This window comes from Equus quagga, chromosome 5, assembly GCF_021613505.1.
Source record: "Equus quagga isolate Etosha38 chromosome 5, UCLA_HA_Equagga_1.0, whole genome shotgun sequence".
In the NCBI taxonomy this organism is placed as follows: domain Eukaryota; kingdom Metazoa; phylum Chordata; class Mammalia; order Perissodactyla; family Equidae; genus Equus; species Equus quagga.
The window spans coordinates 113,394,779-113,414,605 of NC_060271.1; the positions used below are offsets into that span (position 1 = coordinate 113,394,779).

At 41.3% G+C, this 19,827-nt stretch overlaps 1 protein-coding gene and 1 long non-coding RNA gene across 2 annotated transcripts in view; one reads left to right on the forward strand and one right to left on the reverse strand.

The window, feature by feature from the left end:
- Positions 1–19,827, forward strand: part of XDH (xanthine dehydrogenase) — a 132,725-nt gene that overhangs the window by 38,451 nt on the left and 74,447 nt on the right. The window lies entirely within an intron of this gene.
- Positions 9,686–19,827, reverse strand: part of LOC124239810 (uncharacterized) — a 40,655-nt gene continuing 30,513 nt past the window's right edge. Inside the window, exons 2-3 of the long non-coding RNA XR_006888700.1 lie at positions 14,236–14,473; positions 9,686–11,175 (exon numbers count right to left, since the gene is read on the reverse strand). This is a non-coding gene — a long non-coding RNA (uncharacterized LOC124239810). The remainder of the gene's footprint in view (positions 11,176–14,235; positions 14,474–19,827) is intronic.

A 19,827-nucleotide genomic window follows, 5' to 3' on the forward strand; every position in this document is an offset into this window, starting at 1 on the left:
AATCACTAGCCCTGTGCCTAGTGTGGCTGTTATTTTTAATTCTAAGCTTGGTGCTAAGCACAGAGCTCTGGAAACTCGAGGATGATATTTCTGGAATCTGTATAATACCAGGGTTCCTTTTGGTACTCCTCTTCTTCCCCTATCCCTACCCTCCATAAATCATAGCCAAGGTCACTGCAGGCTTCCTGGGATTGTAGGGTTAGCAATTACTCATGTGGTCCCACTTCAATACTGTTCCATCACCTGGGGAATGCCAGGAAATGCAGGGGTTTAGGACCTTTCCTCTGAAGGTCTAGCCTAAAGCTTTCCTAACTCTCAATTCTCTCCCAACACCCCCACCTGGGATGGGGGTGGGGTACAGAAGAGTTAACTAAAAGTCTCACTGGAAGAAAAAGGGTAACACAAATTTTTATTAGGCATTAGATGTGAATTTCAGATCCTTTCCATAAAACACTTTTTGTGGCTGGAGGAAAAGAAAGCCAGTGATTACTGGAGACAGAGAGAGAAAGAGACTATCCGAAGGTGTAACAGACTTGGAACCAAGACTGAAAGGAGTTTCTTAAGCTCCTGCATAGCTATATTAGTCCAGCTAATGATTAATTTCATAGCTTTGAAGGTTAAACTAAGCATGGGTTCCTTTCCTCGGAGTGGAATTTACATAGAGACCTGTCAAAAATGAATGAAGCAACAGCTCTCCTCGTGAGCTATTCCTGCTACCTCCTGGACTTGGTGGCAAAGGGCAGCAGAGGGTCCCCAGCCTGGAGAGAGTCAACGTAACAGTTCTCCCCACGTCAGGCAGCGTCTGCTGCCCATGAGAGACAGAGTGGGCATGATGGAGGAAAGGGCATCAGACAGCAGTTGGAGGGGCCCTGAGGACTGAGGACTCAACTGGGCTTGGTCAGGGGAGGGACAGCAGTTCCACCAGAGGGTTCCAGCTGGAGCAACAACAAAATCCAAACTGAGGCCCTATCCTATTATGTCAGGCTGCTCCAGAGGGAGGGCCTGAGGGCGTCTTTCTCTAGGGCTACCTGGGCCTTGTGGGAGGCAGCTGACCAGACCCCTCAAATCACAGCACAGAAATCACCAGCCACCTCTTGTAATATGTTATTACTATTTGTCCCCAGTTCAAATTAAGGTGCTTTAACAGAGTGTGTCATCTTGATTAGAACTGGAGAGCTACCAGCTTCAACGAGTTAAGAGGACAGCCTGGTCACTTAAGGAGAAAGCCTTTTCCCAAGATGTATTAGTCTTCCAGAGCTGCTGAAACAGATGACCACAAGCTGAGTGGCTTAAAACAACACAAATTTACCCCCTTACAGTTCTGGGGCAGGAGTCTGAAACCAAGCTGTGGGCAGGGCCGTGCTCTCTCAAGGCTCCGGGGAAGACTCCTTCCTTGCCTCCTCCGAGCTTCTGGCGGGGGCCGGCCATCCTTAGTGTCCATGGCTTGTAGCTGCATCACTCCATCTCTGCCTCTGTCTTTACATGGTCTCATCTGTGTGCCTCTTACGTTAGTAAATTCTATCCACAATGACCCTGTTTCCAAAATAAGATCACATTCTCAGGTACTGAGGGTTATGACTTCAGCATCTATTTTGGGAGGACACAATTAGACCCCTAATACAAGGTGAAGTTTTCTTGGCATTCCCAAGCTCATGGGGAATATTTTCCTGGGAACATTGCCAGTTCTCTTGGGTTAACCTTGCCCATGGTCTTTGGGGTCTCTCGTTCACTGTATTTCTCAACTGAATCCATTGAGTACTTCTTTCTGCATATCTTTTTTTATTGTGGTAAAATGCTCACCACACAAAATTTACTATTTTAATCATTTTAAGTAGTTCAGTGGGATTAGGTTCATTCATAATGTTGTGTAACCATCATCACTGTCCTCTGACTATTACCTTTTATTTCTCAACACAAAAAACTTCAACATTGGTAAGAGACAGGATTCAGGAGGGACAGAAGATGGACAGATGGCCGTCTGGAAGAGTCAGGCCCTGGAGAACTGCAGGTTGATTTGTAACAGGGATTTCAGACTCAGCTAATGTCAACTGTTGACCACTGCTTGATGATATCTATTCTTCTCTTGTCTTTTAGGTTCTACCTCAAGATGTTTGAGGACTACCCCAAATCTCAGAAAGCCCTCATTCCATTTATCTTTTAAAGGAACCAAGAAAACAGAGAACATAGCTCTCACAATACTGTTGAAAACCATCAAGCTGCTGAACTTGTAACTTTCAAGAGTCTCTTGCTCTGCTGACTGAGCTAGCTGGGTGCCCTTGAACTTGTAGCCTTTAAGGTTCCACTGTGTGTATAGAACAGTAGGCCTCTTGTGTTCTGACAGCTGGCCTGGGGATTCTGAGTGGTGCCCACTTAGTGTTTACTCCCAGCCTCCCAGGGGTCTCTGTCCTGATCTCCCATTGAAGCTTCAACAAGGCCTTTTCCTCACAGGGACATTTGCTTCTCAGCTATGCCTTCCAGACAGAGCAAAACTTCCCTATGTATCTTTTTCTTTTGGGGATCCAAGTACATGTGGCTTTATACCTTCTCTATGTCAACGTAAGATAGCTCTGTAGTTGAGAAAACTTTGGGTTGAGAGTAGTGCTTATAGAATTTATTAAATGTATACATCTTACACTTACACAAATTAGTAGAGATTTAAATTCTGAAGCTGCACAGACCCACAGCAAAACTACTCCCAAATGAAAACTCAGTCACATCTTCCTTTTCCTTAGTTAATTATGAAATATGTGAAATGATTAAGTAGACTTAAAAATTTTTTTTTATTGCAGTAACATTGGATTATAACATTATATATCTTTCAGATGTACCTCGTAATATGTTTCAAAATCTGTGTAGATTACGTCATGTTCACCACCCAAAAACTAATTATAGTCCATCACCTCACATGTGAACCTAATCACTCCTTTTGCCCTCCCCACTGCCCCCTTCCCCTATAGTAACCACCAATCCCATCTCATCGTCTTTCTCTGTCTGGCTTATTTCACTCAACATAATACCCTCAAGGTCTATCCATGTTGTTGCGAATGGGACGACTTTGTCCTTTTTTATGGCTGAGTAGTATTCCATTGTATATATATACACCACATCTTCTTTATCCAATCATCAGTTGCTGGGCACTTAGGTTGGTTCCATGACTTGGCTATTGTGAATAATGCTGTGATGAACATAGGGGTGCATGGAACTTTTGGAATTGCTGATTTCAGGTTCTTAGGATAGATACCCAGTAGTGGGATGGCTGGGTCATAAGGTATTTATATTCTTAACTTTTTGAGGAATCTCCATACTGTTTTCCATAGTGACTGCATCAGTTTGCATTCCCACCAACAGTGTATGAAGGTTCCCTTTTCTCCACAGCCTCTCTAACATTTGTCACTCTTGGTTTTGGATATTTTTGCCATTCTAACAGGTGTAAGGTGGTATCTTAGTGTAGTTTTGATTTGCATTTCCCTGATGATTAGTGATGATGAGCACTTTTCATGTGTCTATTGGCCATCCGTATATCTTCTTTGGAGAAATGTCTGTTCATGTCCCCTGCCCATTTTGTAATTGGGTTGTTTGATTTTTTATTGTTGAGTTGTGTGAGTTCTTTGTATATTATGGAGATTAACTCTTTGTTGGATAAATAACTTGTGAATATTTTTTCCCAATTAGTGGGATGTTTTTTTGTTTCAATCCTGTTTTCCCTTGCCTTGAAGAAGCTCTTTAGTCTGATGAAGTCCCATTTGTTTATTCTTTCTATTGTTTCCCTCATGTGAGGGGTTATGGTGTACGAAAAGATACTTTTGAAGCTGATGTCAAAGAGTGTACTGCCGATATTCTCTTCTAGAAGACTTATTGTTTCAGGCCTAATCTTTAGGTCTTTGATCCATTTTGAGTTTATTTTAGTAAATGGTGAAAAAGAATGGTTGATTTTCATTCTTTTACATGTGGCTGTCCAGTTTTCCCAGCACCATTTGTTGAAGAGACTTTCTTTCCTCTATTGTAGGCCCTCAGCTCCTTTGTCAAAGATTAGCTGTTCATAGATGTGTGGTTTTATTTCTGGGCTTTCAATTCTGTTCCATTGATCTGTGCATCTGTTTTTGTACCAGTACCATGCTGTTTTGATTATTGTAGCTTTGTAGTATGTTTTGAAGTCAGGGATTGTGATGCCTCCAGCTTTGTTCTTCTTTCTCAGGATTGCTTTAGCAGTTCGGGGTCTTTTGTTGTCCTATATGAATTTTAGGATTCTTTGTTCAATTTCTGTAAAGAATGACATTGGAATTCTGATTGGGATAGCGTTGAATCTGTAGATTGCTTTAGGTAGTATGGACATTTTAGCTATGTTTATGCTTCCAATCCATGTGCATGGAATGCCTTTCCATCTCTTTATGTCATCATCAATTTCTTTCAAGAAGGTCTTGTAGTTTTCGTTGTATAGATCTTTCACTTCCTTGGTTAAATTTATCCCAAGGTATTTTATTTTTTTTGTTGCGATTGTCAATGGGATTGAGTTCTTGAGATCTTTTTCTGTTAGTTCATTGTTAGCATATAGAAATGCTACTGATTTATGTATGTTGATTTTATACCCTGCAACTTTGCTGTAGTTGTTGATTTTTTCTAATAGTTTTTCTATGGATTCTTTGGGGTTTTCTATATATAAGATCATGTCGTCTTCAAACAGTGAGAGTTTTACTTCTTCATTGCCTATTTGGATTCCTTTTATTTCTTTTTCCTGCCAAATTGCTCTGGGAAAAACCTCCACTACAATGTTGAATAAGAGTGGTGAAAGTGGGCACCCTTGTCTTGTTCCTGTTCTCAGAGGGATGGCTTTCAGTTTTTGTCCGTTGAGTATTATGTTGGCTGTGGTTTTGTCATATATCGCCTTTATTATGTTGAGGTACTTTCCTTCTATACCTATTTTATTGAGGGTTTTTATCATAAATGGATGTTGGATCTTGTCGAATGCTTTCTCTGCATCTATTGAGATGATCATGTGGTTTTTGTTTCTCGTTTTGTTAATGTAGTGTATCACGTTGATTGACTTGCGGATGTTGAACCATCCCTGTGTCCCTGGTATAAATCCCACTTGATCATGGTGCATAATCTTTTTGATGTATTGCTGTATTCAGTTTGCCAAAATTTTGTTGAGGATTTTTGCATCTATGTTCATCAGTGATATTGGCCTGTAGTTTTCCTTCTTTGTGTTGTCCTTGTCAGGTTTGGGGATCAGGGTGATGTTGGCTTCATAGAATGTGTTAGGGAGTGCTCCATCTTCCTCTATTTTCTGGAATAGTTTGAGAAGGATAGATATTAAACCTTCTTTGAATGTTTGGTAGAATTCTCCAGAGAAGCCGTCTGGCCCTGGGCTCTTATTTTTGGGGACGTTTTTGATTACTGTTTCTATTTCTTTACTTGTGATTGGTCTATTCACATTCTTTATTTCTTCCTGGTTCAGTTTGGGTAGGTTGTATGAGTCTAGGAATTTATCCATTTCTTCTAGGTTGTTCAATTTGTTGGCATATAGTTTTTCATAGTATTCTCTTATGATCCTTTGTATTTCTTCGGTATCTGTTGTGATTTCTCCTCTCTCGTTTCTAATTTTATTTATTTGAGACTTCTCTCTTTTTTTTTAGTGAGTCTGGCTAAGGGTTTGTCGATTTTGTTAATTTTTTTGAAGAACCAACTCTTTGTTTCATTGATCCTTTCTACTGTCTTTTTTGTTTCAATATCATTTATTTCTGCTCTAATTTTTATTATTTACCTCCTTCTACTGACTTTGGGCTTTGTTTGTTCTTCTTTTTCCAATTCCATTAGGTGTCGTTTGAGGTTGTTTACGTAAGATTTTTCTTGCTTATTGAGGTGAGCCTGTATTGCAATGAATTTCCCTCTTAGGACTGCCTTTGCTGCATCCCAAATAATTTGGTACGGTGTGTTTTCATTTTCATTTGTCTCCAGATAATATTTGATTTCTTCTTTAATTTCTTCAATAATCCATTGTTTGTTCAGTAGCATGTTGTTTAGTCTCCACATTTTTGGCCCTTTCCCAGCTTTATTCTTGTAGTTGATTTCTAGTTTCATAGCATTATGATGAGAAAAGATGCTTGATATTATTTCAACCCTCTTGAACTTATTGATGCTTGCTTTGTTTCCCAAGATATGGTCTATCCTTGAGAATGTTCCATGCGCGCTTGAGAAGAATGTGTAACCTGCTGTTTTTGGATGAAGTGTCCTATATATATCTATTAGGTCCATCTGATCTAATTTTTCATTTAATTCTATAATTTCATTGTTGATTTTCTGTCTGCATGACCTGTCCATTGGTGTTAATGGGATGTTGAGGTCCCCTACTATTATTGCATTGCTGTTGATGTCTCCTTTTAGTTTTGTTAATAGTTTCTTTACGAATTTTGGTGTTCCTGTGTTGGGTGCATATATATTTATAAGTGTTATGTCATCTTGGTGGAGCATCCCTTTTATCATTATATACTGCCCCTCTTTGTCTTTCTTTATCTGTTTTGCTTTGAAGTCTACTTTGTCTGATATAAGTATGGCAACACCTGCTTTCTTTTGTTCATTATTAGCTTGGAGTATTGTCTTCCATGCCTTCACTTTGAGTCTGTGTTTGTCTTTGGGGCTGAGGTGTGTTTCCTGGAGGCAGCATATTGTTGGATCTTGTTCTTTGATCCATCCTGCCACTCTGTGCCTTTTGATTGGAGAGTTCAATCCATTCACGTTTAGAGTGATTATTGAAATGTAGGGGCCTACTGTTGCCATTTTATCACTTGTTTTCTGGTTCTTTTGTATTTTGTCCTGATGGAGAGCTGTTACTTTGTGTTATGGTCTTTCTGCTTATCTCCTTTGCTCTGGATTTTGTAGCCCCTTTCCTTTTTTTGATTTTTCAGGAATGAGATTCTTCCCTAGCATTTCTTGAAGAGGAGGTTTTGTGGTGATGAACTCCCTTAACTTTTGTTTATCTGGGAAAGTTTTTATTTCTCCATCGTATTTGAAGGATATTTTTGCTGGGTAGAGTATTCTTGACTGCAGGTTTTTGTCCTTCAGAGTTTTGAATATTTCATTCCAATCTCTTCTAGCCTGTGAGGTCTCTCCTGAGAAATCTGCTGATAGCCTTATGGGGTTTCCTTTGTAAGTTATTTTCTTCTGCCTGGCTGCCCTTAGTATTTTTTCTTTGTTGTTGACTTTTGCTAGTTTCACTACTATATGCTTTGGGGTTGGTCTTCTTGTGTTAATAAAGTTTGGAGATCTATTGGCTTGTGTCACATGAAGTTCCATCTCTCTTCCCAAGTTTGGAAAGTTCTCAGCTATTATTTCTTTGAACAGGCCTTCTGCCCTCTTCTCCTTCTCTTCTCCCTCTGGTATACCTATAATCCTTATGTTGCATCTCCTAATTGAGTCAGATATTTCTCAGAGAGTTTCTTCATTTCTTTTTAGTCTTAGTTCTCTCTCCTCCTCTGTCTGCAGCATTTCTATATTCCTATCCTCCAAATTGCTAATTCTGTCCTCCATATTATCGACCCTACTATTCAGAGAGTCCAGATATTTCTTAATCTCCTCCATTGTGTTCTTCATCTCCAGTATTTCTAGTTGGTTCTTCTTTATAGTGTCAAGCTCTTTTGTGACGTAGCTCCTGAACTCATTGAGTTGTCTATCTGAATTCTCTTTTAGCTTGTTGAGTTTTTTAATAACGGCAGTTTTGAAATCATCGTCATTTAGGTTATAGATTTCATTGTCTTTGGGATTGTTTTCTGGGTGCTTATCATTTTCCTTCTGTTCTGGAGATTTAATATATTTTTTCATACTGCTTGATGGTGTAGATTTGTGCCTCCGCATAGAGATAGAGTTTAGTTGCTGCTTCCACTTGTTGTGACTGGTGTGTGTGTGGGGGGCAGCTGTTTAGACTGCACCAACCAGGAACCCTATCAGCTGTTACTGACTGGACCTGGACCTCATAGTCACAGTGGTCCTGTGGGGTCCCTCATCGGTTGTGGGGGCAATCGCAAGGGGGCCTCAGGCTGCTGGTGCCTACTGTTGCAGCCCACTTAGACACACTCCCTCCTTGTGGTCTGCAGCGGTGTTGTGGGCTTTCCCAGCAGCCAGTAGCAGGATCACCTATAATCACCACTTTGTCCCTAACAGAGCCCACAAGATCACACTTGTCCACTATAGGTCCCAGCAGAGCCATGGATATCTTCTGCAGTCAGTTGTTAGCTCACCTAGCTGTGCTACTTTTGCCCCAGGGCCTTCCTGCCTTGCGATTGCCAGTCGGGACCTCTCCACTAGTGCTGTGCAGAGGCTTTCGCTGAGGCTGCTGTAGGAACCTGGAGTTCCCCCTGGGCTACGTAGCCATTTCACCGGAGCTCCACTCTGCCCCACTCCACTCTCACAGGATCTCTGGGAGCCCTTTGCCTTGTCTGGGACACGGCCAGAGTCCGTGGGCCTGGCAGTGGCTTGTAAGATGCTGACTTGTGGGGAATTCTGCTCTAGGGAGCTTCCTGGTGTTCCGAATGCTGGGCGGAGCCTCCCTGCCAATGGCGAGCAGAGGCTTTCCCTGCTGGGGAGGTGCGGGGCCCTGGAGCCTCCCCTGGGGCCACAGAGTTGGGCACTGGAGCTCCAACCGTGTCCCCAAGCACCTCTACGGGAAGTCCAGGTGCCCCCTGCACCGACCCGTGTGCCGGAGACCGTGAGCCTGGCAGCAGCTTGCAGTCTGGTGCCGTGCCGGGGAATCTGCCCACTGGGAGCTTCCCTTTCTTCTGGATTCTGGGCAGGGCCTCCCTGCTAATGGCCAGCGGAGGCCTTCCCTGCTGGTGGGTGCGGGACCCTGGGGATTCCCCCTGGGCTTAGGTGTAATCACGGGGGGCTTGGGTAGGGCTGTTGTCACCTGTTTCCACCATCACTCTGCTGGTGAGTGCACACTCCCGCCCTTGGTGTGTGGTGATGCTATGGGGGAGTGCGCTGGAAGAGAGCCTCCTGCAGGAACTAGGCTGTCCGGAGGTCAGGGGTCGGGGGTCAGAGAGTTTTCACCTATTTCCACCTCCTCCAGGGGGGAGGTCCGTCCGCCTTCCGATGTATAGTAGCACGAGAATCTTAGGCGTGTTGAGATGCTATCTGGATATCCTTTGTTAATCGGTGAATGTCCAATTAGTTGTGGATTCGATGGAGGAGAGACAAAGAAGACCACTCACTCCACCATCTTGGTCCCGCCCCTAGGGTGCATGTATCTTTATGCATTTGTGTTTTTGAGTTCTTTGGATAAATACCCAGCAGTGGAATAGCTGGATCATATGGTAGATCTATTCTTAATTTTCTAAGGATACTCCATACTGCTTTCCATAGTGGCTGCACCAGTTTGCACTCCCACAAGCAGTGTACAAGTGTTCTCTTCTCTCCACATCCTCTCCAACACTTGTTTCCTGTCTTGTCAATTATAGCCATTCTAACCGGAGAGAGGTGATATCTCATTGCAGTTTTGATTTGCATTTCCCTGATAGCTAATGATGTTGACCATCTTTTCATATGCCTTTTGGCCATCCATATATCTTCTTTGGAGAAGTCTCTGTTCGGATCTTTTGCCCATTTTTTAATTGGGTTGTTGGTTTTTTTTGTTGTTGAGATGTATGAGTTCTTTGTATATTTTGGATATTAACCCCTTATCTGATATATGGTTTGCAAATATCTTCTCCCAATTGTTAGGTTGCCTTTTCATTTTGTTGATGTTTTCCTTTGCTGTGCAGAAGCTTTTTAGTTTGATGTAGTCCCATTTGTTCATTTTATCTTTGGTTTCCCTTGCTCGGTCAGACATCGTACTTCAAAATATGCCACTAAGAATGATGTCAAAGAGTGTACTGCCTATGTTTTCTTCTAGAAATTTCATGGTTTTGGGTCTTACATTCAAGTCTTTAATCCTTTTTGAGTTTATTTTTCTTCTTGGTGTAAGATAATGGTCTTAAGTAGACTTTTAGTAAAGGAGCCCTCTCCTCATATTGCTGGAAATGCAACAATGCCTTGGTCCCGTTTCAAATTCGTGCATTGTCTTAGTGCCTCTGTCTGAAGATTCTGAAGATTTCAGAGTCCCTGTTAGAGACAGCACAGCCTACCCAGAAAAGTGATGTGGGTTTAACTGGAGGTCAGGTTTTAATGACTACAAAGAAAAAGGCATGACTCTGAATGGCTACAGAGAGAGCAAATAAGTGATTTACAACAGACACTGCAAACTTGCATCTTCTTGGAAACTGGTGGAAATATCCAAATAATGAGAGAGTATCAAGTAAGGGGGACTAGTGAGTAAGAGCATGTGCTTCTTGCCTTAACGAGGCATCACTGACGGTGAGAGTGAAGCACATCAGAAGCACCCAGCAGCTCTTCTCTTCTGGATGTCTTCATCACGGTCCTCAGGATCTGGTCAGGAAGGCATCTCCCAGGGTGATTGGAACCTCAGTCCTCAAAGTTCCCAAGGGCACAGGCAGAAATCTAAGACTGGAGGGATGCCTCTGGCTCGGACAGTGTTTACACATAGTTTGATCTTTTTTTACATTCAAAGTTTCCAAAATTTAAAAATTAGGAGGTTTCTACATTCCAGTGTCCTTTAGAAAGTTGGAGGATCTGGGCCCATGGAGCCTGCTAAGAATGGAGCCTGGTCAGCTAGGATGCATTAGTCTGCAGCCTCTGTGGAGGGCTCACCCTGGCGTGGGTGCTGCGACGTCGAGCTCTCTAAGGAAGGGGCAGAACACTCGTGATCAGAATGTTCGAAAATATTTGTCTCCTCAGGCCTTGGTTTGCCGCAAGCGTTGGTAATACTTGGCAAGCCCTTTTGAGAAATGGGCACCAGTTTCCTCAGATGAGATGCTCAATACAGAAATTCACTACATAAGACACATAGGACACTTGAAAGATCTGAGGAGGATGTAGATCACTGACGAAGGCAACTTGTAATCATATAAATAAGTATTTTGCTGTTTATTAAATGCGTCTCGAATCATGGATGTTAGGCAATTTTGTTTGAATTAAAAAGATCCTTGGACTCACGAAAATTGTCATAAAGTCACAAGCTGTATCTTTACCCTTTTTTCCTGTTTTTTTTTTTCTTTTTTTTCTTTTTGGTATTGCTTGCTTTTTTCTCTTCTGTCTTCATTTTGCCAACTTGAAATTAGGGGCTCTGAGCTGAAAATAAAAGAGAAATATGACATATAGAGCATCTCTACTACAGCTCAGAACTCCAGGCAGGTGCCATAAAGGTGCAGGAGAATGTGCTGAGGCTGGACGCCGCCCCAGTGTCCAGGAAGACAGCGTGGAAACACACTCAGTGAAATAAATCTTAAGGTATAGCTTGGGCTCTGTGAAATAAAAGGCTACCAGTTCTCTCGATGGCATTGAAAATTGCTCTTACGAAATCCTTTATCTTATTACCATATGAAACATCCGGGCCAGTCCTTGAAATGGAATAAGTGCTCAATAAATGGCAGCTATTATTTGCCCAGTCTGTGCAATTACAGGACAAAACTGCTACTCAGCTATTGTACTCTTTGCCGCTAGAGGGTGCTCTCTAGAATCTTACTTCGGCCAACTCTGATTTAACAAGGTGACTTATATATTTGGAAATTTAAAAAACCCTACAGTCATTTCAAGTTAACATGATCGTGGACCTTCTTAATTTAAATATAGCGTAGAATACACTTCATGTAATCTTAAATCTTCCCTTGATAGCTGAGGTATTCTGAGTGCTCTGGGGCCATAGTTTTCAACCTGTTTTCTCTGTGTAGGGTTAGAATGTTTATGCAGATTGAGTAAAGGTCTGAAGGCCCTCTCATCCCTAAACAGATTTCCATTTTCTTCTAAAACTAGAATACAGAAATAATTTAATTTAATTTAGGTTTCTGTAGAGTGGCTTTTTAGATTTGGGGCTAAAATGCAACAGTGGCTTAGCTAACGAGATACGCTTGTCCTTGCTATGACATTCACAGAGGGAATGTCTTCCCCCTGATCTTCTGGAAGATGTTGTAGTGTTTTGTTTTCTGAATTTAAAAGCCAAAGCACATCTAAGACATCAGCCAGTCCCACTCCTTCATATTACAGATGGAGACACTGAGACCCACAGTGTTAAAATGCCTCCCAAGTCACATGGCTGGTCAGAGCAGCCACCTTATCTTGTCCTTTGGTCTTTTTTCCTTTTGAAGGCACAGCAGGCTTTTTTTATAAGAGAGATCCAGCTGAGCCTACACAGATGAGTGTGAATTTAAGGCCTGAACACACTCATTCACTCAAAAATCATTTATTGAGTGTTTATAATATGAAAAACAGTAAGGAGTAGGAAGATACTGTTGAATTAGTCATGATTCTTGCCCTTTAGGGGCTGCCATTTAGATCTTTGAAAAACTCATGTAGGAGAAAATAGCCAGAGCTTAAGCGCTGAGCCACAATTCAGATGGCTACCGATTATCATGCCCACTGTGTGGAATCTGTTTCCATCGCTCTGTGGGGAGAATCAGGCTGATGCCCTTATCATGGGCCTATTTGATAAAGTGATGGAGTAGTAGAGAACTCGGTGTGGTAGAGATGACATTTGTGTTCAGTATGGAAAAGGTTTCAAGTCACAAATTCCCCTTATCCCGAACACTTACCTTCACAAGGAGCCATGCTGGCTCTGTGGTATTCTGAATGAGAAAAGACCTCTAACAAGAAATTTGCAATTAAGCACTGATTTAGCTGGGTTAAACCCTTTCAAGAATGAATAAATAAACCTATCATTTTACTGCCCTGTGGTTTGTAATAGCTGTCTTGACTGTTTGTGGTAAACATATGGCAATCTCAGCAAAAAGCAAGGGAGAAAGCTCTTGGCACGTGAAGGAATGAACTCATGAAGACTCTTTTTGTGTCTTACCTGGTCTTCGGATTCTCGAACAGGTTGTGGGCTGAGGTCCAGGCATGGCAGATAAGCAGGGTGACAATAAATGTAAAGCAAAACCTTCTAGAGAAGGCTGCTGATTGTTATATGGCTTCTACATTATCCCATGATAAAAAAAGAGGTGTGGGGGGCTGGCCCCGTGGCCGAGTGGTTAAGTTCACGCACTCCGCTGCAGGCGGCCCAGTGTTTCGTCAGTTCGAATCCTGGGCGCGGACATGGCACTGCTCATCAAACCACGCTGAGGCAGCGTCCCACATGCCACAACTAGAAGGACCCACAACTAAGAATATGTAACTATGTACCGGGGGGCTTTGGGGAGAAAAAGGAAAAAAAATTAAATCTTTTAAAAAAAAAAAAAAAGAGGCGTGGATGGGGCCGTCCTGGTGGCATAGGGGTTAAGTTCGTGCACTCCACTTTGGCACCCCCAGGTTCACAGTTTCAGATCCCAGGTGCAGACCTACACACTGCTCATCAAGCCATGCTGTGGTGCCATCCCACATACGAAACAGAGGAAGATTGGCACAGATGTTACCTCAGGGACAATCTTCCTCAAGCAAAAAGAGGAAGATTGGCAACAGATGTTAGCTCAGGGCCAATCTTCCTCACCAAAAAAATTTTAAAAAAGAGGCATGGTGCCAGATGGTAGTCTGGCTACTCGGGCGATTCAATAGCCATTGAGTGGATTTAATTTCCAGGTAAGAGATTTGCTCATTTTCTCAATAAGTCCACTGAGCTGTTATCTTAAAAGGTTCTATGTTATTTGTATTGTGTCTCATTTCTTCACACCAACCATAGCTTGGGACTTGGATAAATAAAATATGTTGTTGGGGAAGGTTAAAGTATTTACTAAACTGTGTTAATTCCTTTTGTTCTAATCTTTTTGGGTTCAGGGTTTGGGTTTGGGTTTGCTTCATGTAGTCACTCTTGGTGAAGCATATCTAATATCCTCTCCTACATGGCAGGCTGGCTGGAAGGAGAAGAACAGAGAGGGAAAGTGGAAGAAAGTAGGGAGTTATGTGGGAGAAGCAGGGGTGGGGTAGGGGAGGGCTGGCAATGAAGTGAGGCAGAGGACCTCTTCTTGACAGAGTGGGCTCCTTCCCTTTTCCTTGTGTCCAGGTTGCATAGCCTGGACACAAGGCTGATCCTTTGCAAAGGACGATCCTTTCCTTATCCTCCCAGGGTGGAAGTCTCTCTAAGAGAAGAGAATAAGCTCTTCCTAGAGCTGCTTTTTCATAAGGGAAGAAGCTGAGTTTCTTTGAACACAAGCCATATGGCTGTGCCTCACAATAAATACTTCAATTGTATTTCTGTCCACTCACCTCGTAAAGATGGTTTTAAGTCTGTGCAGCAGTGACACTTGTGAGAAAGAGGTGAAGGAATTGTTCTGAGAAGCTTGTGGCAGCATCCAAATTGTGTGAGGTCGATGGGGAGATGGGACCATCCAGAGGAATGAGCCAACATCAGGGTCAATCCTTTTCATGGGGTTTGTTTTCCTTTACCCAGAGGCCCCAAAGACAAAGATCCTTCTTTACCGGGATATATTTTTTTCAGCATTGACTAGAAAGCAAATATCGTAAGATCAATTAAATTTTGTTAATTCATTCATTCAAGCATCAATTAATTTTGGTAATTAATTCATTAACATAAGATTCTTACACTATATATAGAGATATAAATTTGGAAGCAAATTGTAAGTTACAGGTATATATTGCATAAACTTTAGAGCAACAATTAAATCAGGAGATATCAACTTATATAAGGCAAGAACTTATATAACTGAAAAGAGAAATAGACAAGTCCATAATTGTTGTCAGATTTCAACACTCCTCTCTGTGCCCCTTATCTATACACTTTCAAATAACCTATATGTCAAAGAAGAAATCACAAGATAAATTAGAAAATATTTTGAATCAAATAAAAGTTAAAAACATGACATTAAATTTGTGACATAGGACATCCACAACTGGTCATAATGTAGTAATCAGGACTGTATTTACAACTGAAATACCAGGAAAACATGTGAAACGATGTTGAGACATTGAACAATAGACAGTGCATGACAGTGGTTCCTGAGCAAAGGAAAACGACCAGGGTGAACCCACGACTTCCTCAGCTAATTGACTAGAGAAAGTTTCCAAGCGCAGCACAGGGAAGGCTCACCCAAACAGAGGCTGATGGTCTCTCTGAGCTGATAAGCCAGAGCTGAGGATTTGGGAAAGCCAGGGTAGCCAGACTTCTGAGGGCAGAGGTGTCTGGAGGAGTCTGGGAAGAGTTCACAGAGGCAGGCACATAAACTGGGCTCTTGTTCTGTCCATTATTAAACTGGAGATGAATTTCAAAGATGAGCAAAACTTTCAATATATTTACAAATCTTCCTTGACTTACGATGGGGTTACATTTTGATAAACTCATCGTAAGTTGAAAATGTTGTAAGTTGAAAATACATTTAACACCCGTAACCTACTGAACATCATAGCTAGCCTAGCCTACCTTAAACATGCTCAAAACACTTACATTAGTCTATAATTGGGCAAAATCATCTAACACAAAGCCTGTTTTATAACAAAGTGTTAAATATCTCGTGCAATTTATTGAATACTGTACTGAAAGTGAATAACACAATGGTTGTGTGGGTACAGAATGGGGGTAAGTGTATGACTTCATGATTGGTGGCTGACTGGGGGCTGCAGCTCTTTGCTGCTGTCCAGCGTCATGTGAGAGTATTGCTCCGCATATCACTAGCACAGAAAAAGAACAAAATTCAAAATGTGAAGGAGAGTTTCTACTGAATGCGTATAACTTTTGCCCTATCGTATAGTCGAGAAATTTTAAATCAAACCATTGTAAATTGGGGACCGTTTACAGTTGAAAATTTGGGGTAGAAAAATTTAAAAGACAACAACAAGCCCTGTAGCCTTCTATACAGTAGTCATTTGGACTCTGGGGGCTCTGTCGAATCCTTATCTGGTCTTCTCAATTCAGCTGAAGTTTACTCTTCCCCACGAAGGAGGCATTCCTCTCCCCAAATTTACAGGTGCTAGGAATACTCTAACGCTCCCCCTCCCCCAGGTGGCTACTAGCAGAATAATTAGCAGAGCCTAATGTGGCTAAAATGCCATCACACTTTGTCTATGGTTCTAATGCACTCTCTCTTTTCCTTTCTAAAAACCTTAGAAATACGTTAGGTAAAAGCAAATTTGCTGTGTCCTGTACCAGTTTAAAAGACTCATTCTTTTCCTTTAGCCTATAAGAATTGTAGGAAATACCTAGATGCCTAATGATCTCTGAAGACAAGTCATATCATACTTTTCATTCATTAAGCAAATCTATATCGATACAATTGGATGTCCACATGCAGGAAAATGAATTTGAACCCCTTTATCACATAATAAACAAAAATTAACTCAAAGTGAATCACAAAGCTAAATATAAGAGCTTAAACTATAAAACTCTTAGAAGTAGACATAGGAATAAATCTTGGTATGTTAGGTTAGGCAAGGATTTCTTAGATATGACCCCAAAAGCACAAGCAATAAAAGAGAAGATTAGTAAGTTGGACTTTATCAAAATTTAAAACTTTTGTACTTCAAAAGACACCACCAAGAAAGTAAAATGGCATCCTAATGACGGGGAGAACATATTTGCAAATCATACATCTGATAAGGGACTATGTCCAGAATATATAAAGAACCCTTACAACTCAATAACAAAAAGACAGACAACCCAATTAAAAATGGATTAAGGATTTGAATAGACATTTTTTCAAAGAAGATAGACGAATGTCCAATAAGGACCTAAGAAGATGCTCAACATCCTTAATCATCAGGGAAGATGCAAATCAAAACCACGTCACACCCACCAGAATGACTATAATCAAAAAAAGGGCAATAACAAGGATGGATGAGGATGTGAAGAAATCAGAACCCTCATACATTGCTGGTAAGAATATAAAATAGTGTAACAACTTTGGGAAACAATTTGGCAGTTCCTGAAAATGTTAAATATAGGTTTACCATATAACCCAGCAATTCTACTCCTAGATAACTACTCGCTTTTAGTGGGGTTATAGCACTAAGTGCTTTGAAATGACAATTAAATATCTCTTGGCAGGGATTAGGTCTTGTGGTTGACCCACTCGTCACAGGGCAGAGAGCAAAGCAAAGAAATGGAAGCAGAGGAGGTGCCTACAGATGGGAGACATTGTGCTTGGAGTGTCCTCTGGTGGGGACTGCCTGGATGTGCAGAAGGGGTCAGCGGCAATTGGGGGTTAGGATGAGAAGTCTGGGCACCCCATGAACTAGGGAGAGAGGCCAGAAAGGAGTAAACTTCAAGGGAGAGAGGTTTGATCAACCACAAGGAAGACAATGAACCTGGCTGCGAGTTCTGCATCATTGGAGAGTCAAAGAAGAAGCTGACTTGTTGGGGAAGGTCAGGTTGAAAGGAAGCCAGGATTCGGACCAGCGTTCTCTAAGCCTCCTAAGTTTGTGACTCTAAGTGCCAGGCACTGAAGACAAAATCCCTGGTTGACAAGTTCCTGGCCTATAGTTCCAAGTGGTTTATGGGAATCAGCCCTACCTACGATCTCCCAAGGCATCAATAATCCAGTTGCATTGAGCTCTGAGATTGAGCCTGGATCTGAGTGAATGGAAAAATGCAGGATTCAAGAAATTTAGCTCAATTTAAGGGTAAACTGTATCTCCTGGAGCACCAAATTCTGGGCAATAGCTACAGAACTCTGCAGAAGTGGGGCTAGTGCTCCAAAACTCTTGCAGTGCTTGCTTTCAAGAGAGCTGGTGAAGGAAAAAAGATGGAAAAACTGTGATGGATGAGAAGACACTCTAGAAAGATGATATATTAGTGACTTGACTATGCAAATCACTTTATTAGACAAATTTTTTTGTTTCATTCATTTTTAGGAGAAAGAAGAACATCATAATAAACTAAAATGATATTAGAGATGTCTTTTCCTTAACAGCTTGATAGGAAATAGTTTATTCACAATAAACTGTATCTGTTTCAAGTGCACAATGCCATGAGTTTGACAGTTATATTCACTTGTGAAACTACCACTCCAATCATGATGCTGACTATTTCCTCATCCTCAGGAGATTCCTTGGGCCTCTTTGCAGTCCATTTTTCCCTCCACCCTTGGTCACAGCACCCACTGATTTGCTTTTCTTCACTGCTGTTTGGTTTGCATTTTGCGTGAATGGAATCATAGAGTACGCGCTCTGCTGTGTATGGATTTATTCACTCAGCATAACAGTCCTGGGAGTCATCTGGGTGATTTTGTGTATCAGTAGTCCTCTCCCTATTATTGCCAAGTAATATTGCATTAAATTTGCCAACGTATACTGCATTTTATTTACCTTTTCACATGTTGCTGGATATTTGGGCTGTTTCCAGTTTTTGAGAATTATAAATACAGCTTCTATAAACATTTGTGTACAATTTTTGTGTGAACATAAGGAGTGGGGTTACTGGATTACGGTGTGCATACTTTTATAAGAAACCACAAAACTCCTTTTCCAAAGTTTTACATTCCTGTCAACAAGTATGAGTGTTCCAGCTCTGCGTCTTTACCAGCACTTAGTATCGTTAATTTTTAAAAAACAATCCTAATAGGTATATAGTAGTAATTTTTTAAATTTGCATTTCCTTAATGATTTATGATGGTGAGCATCTTCCCATGTGCTTGTTTGCCATCTGTATTTCCTTATTGGTAAAGTGTTTGAATCCTTTGTATTTGAAAAGAATTGGGTTGTTTTCTTATTGTTGATTTTTGAGAGTTATTTATGTATTTTGAACACAAGTGCTTTGTCAAATATATGTATTGAAAATCCCAGTCTGTGGCTTGTCTTTTCATTCTCTTTAGACTGTCTTTAACAAATAAAAAATTTAACTTTAATGGAGTCTAATTTACCCTGTTGGTCTGTGCCGTTGTGATTGTTTTAAAATATTTAAAAAAATTGTTTATCTCCTTTCAGAAGTTGTAGTTTCATTCCCCTTCTCTTGAATATGGGTTATAGTTAGTGACTCACTTCTAATGAATACAATGTGGTGGAAATGATGATGTGAAATCAGTAGCTCTGAGGAAAGCCAGCTACCATGCCATGTGGACAATCAAGCATCCTTTCAGTGGTCCACGTTGTGGGGCACTGAGGCCTTCAGTCAACAGCCATGTGAGTGACACATCTTGGAAGTGGATCCATCAGCCTCATTCAAGTCTTCAGATAACGTTAGCCCCAGCTGACACCTAACGGGTGTAAGGTGATATCTTAGTGAGAAACCCTGAGCCAGAATTACCCAGCTAAGTCGCTCCTGGATAATAAATGTGTAACGTAATAAATTTTATTATTTTGAGCTGCTAAGTTTTGGGATAATTTGTCATTCAACAGTATATAAATAACATACTTTATTAGTTTTCTAGGGTCGCCATAACATATTCCCACAAACGAGGTGGCTTAAAGCAACGGTAATTTGTTTTCTCACAGTTCTGGGGATCAGAAGTCTGAAATCAAGGTGTTGGCAGGACCAGGCTCCCTTTGAAGGCTCTAGGGAGGAGGAATCTTTTCTTGCCTCTTCCAGCTTATGGTTGTTCCAGGCATTCCTTGGTTTGTAGCTGCATCATTCCAATCTCTGCCCCCACCTTCACATGGCTTTCTCCTCTGTCTCTGTGTCTTCTCTTCTGTCTCTTATAAGCACATTTCTCATTTGATTTAGGGCCTACCTAGATAATCCAGGATGATCTCATCTCGAGATCCATAACTTAACTAGATCTGTAATGTCCCCTTTTCCAAATAAGGTCACACTCACCGGTTCTAGGGCTTAGGATGTAGACATATCTTTTTAGGAGTCGTCATTCACCTACTACATAGACCATCATTATTTCTTACCAGGGTTGGTGCAAT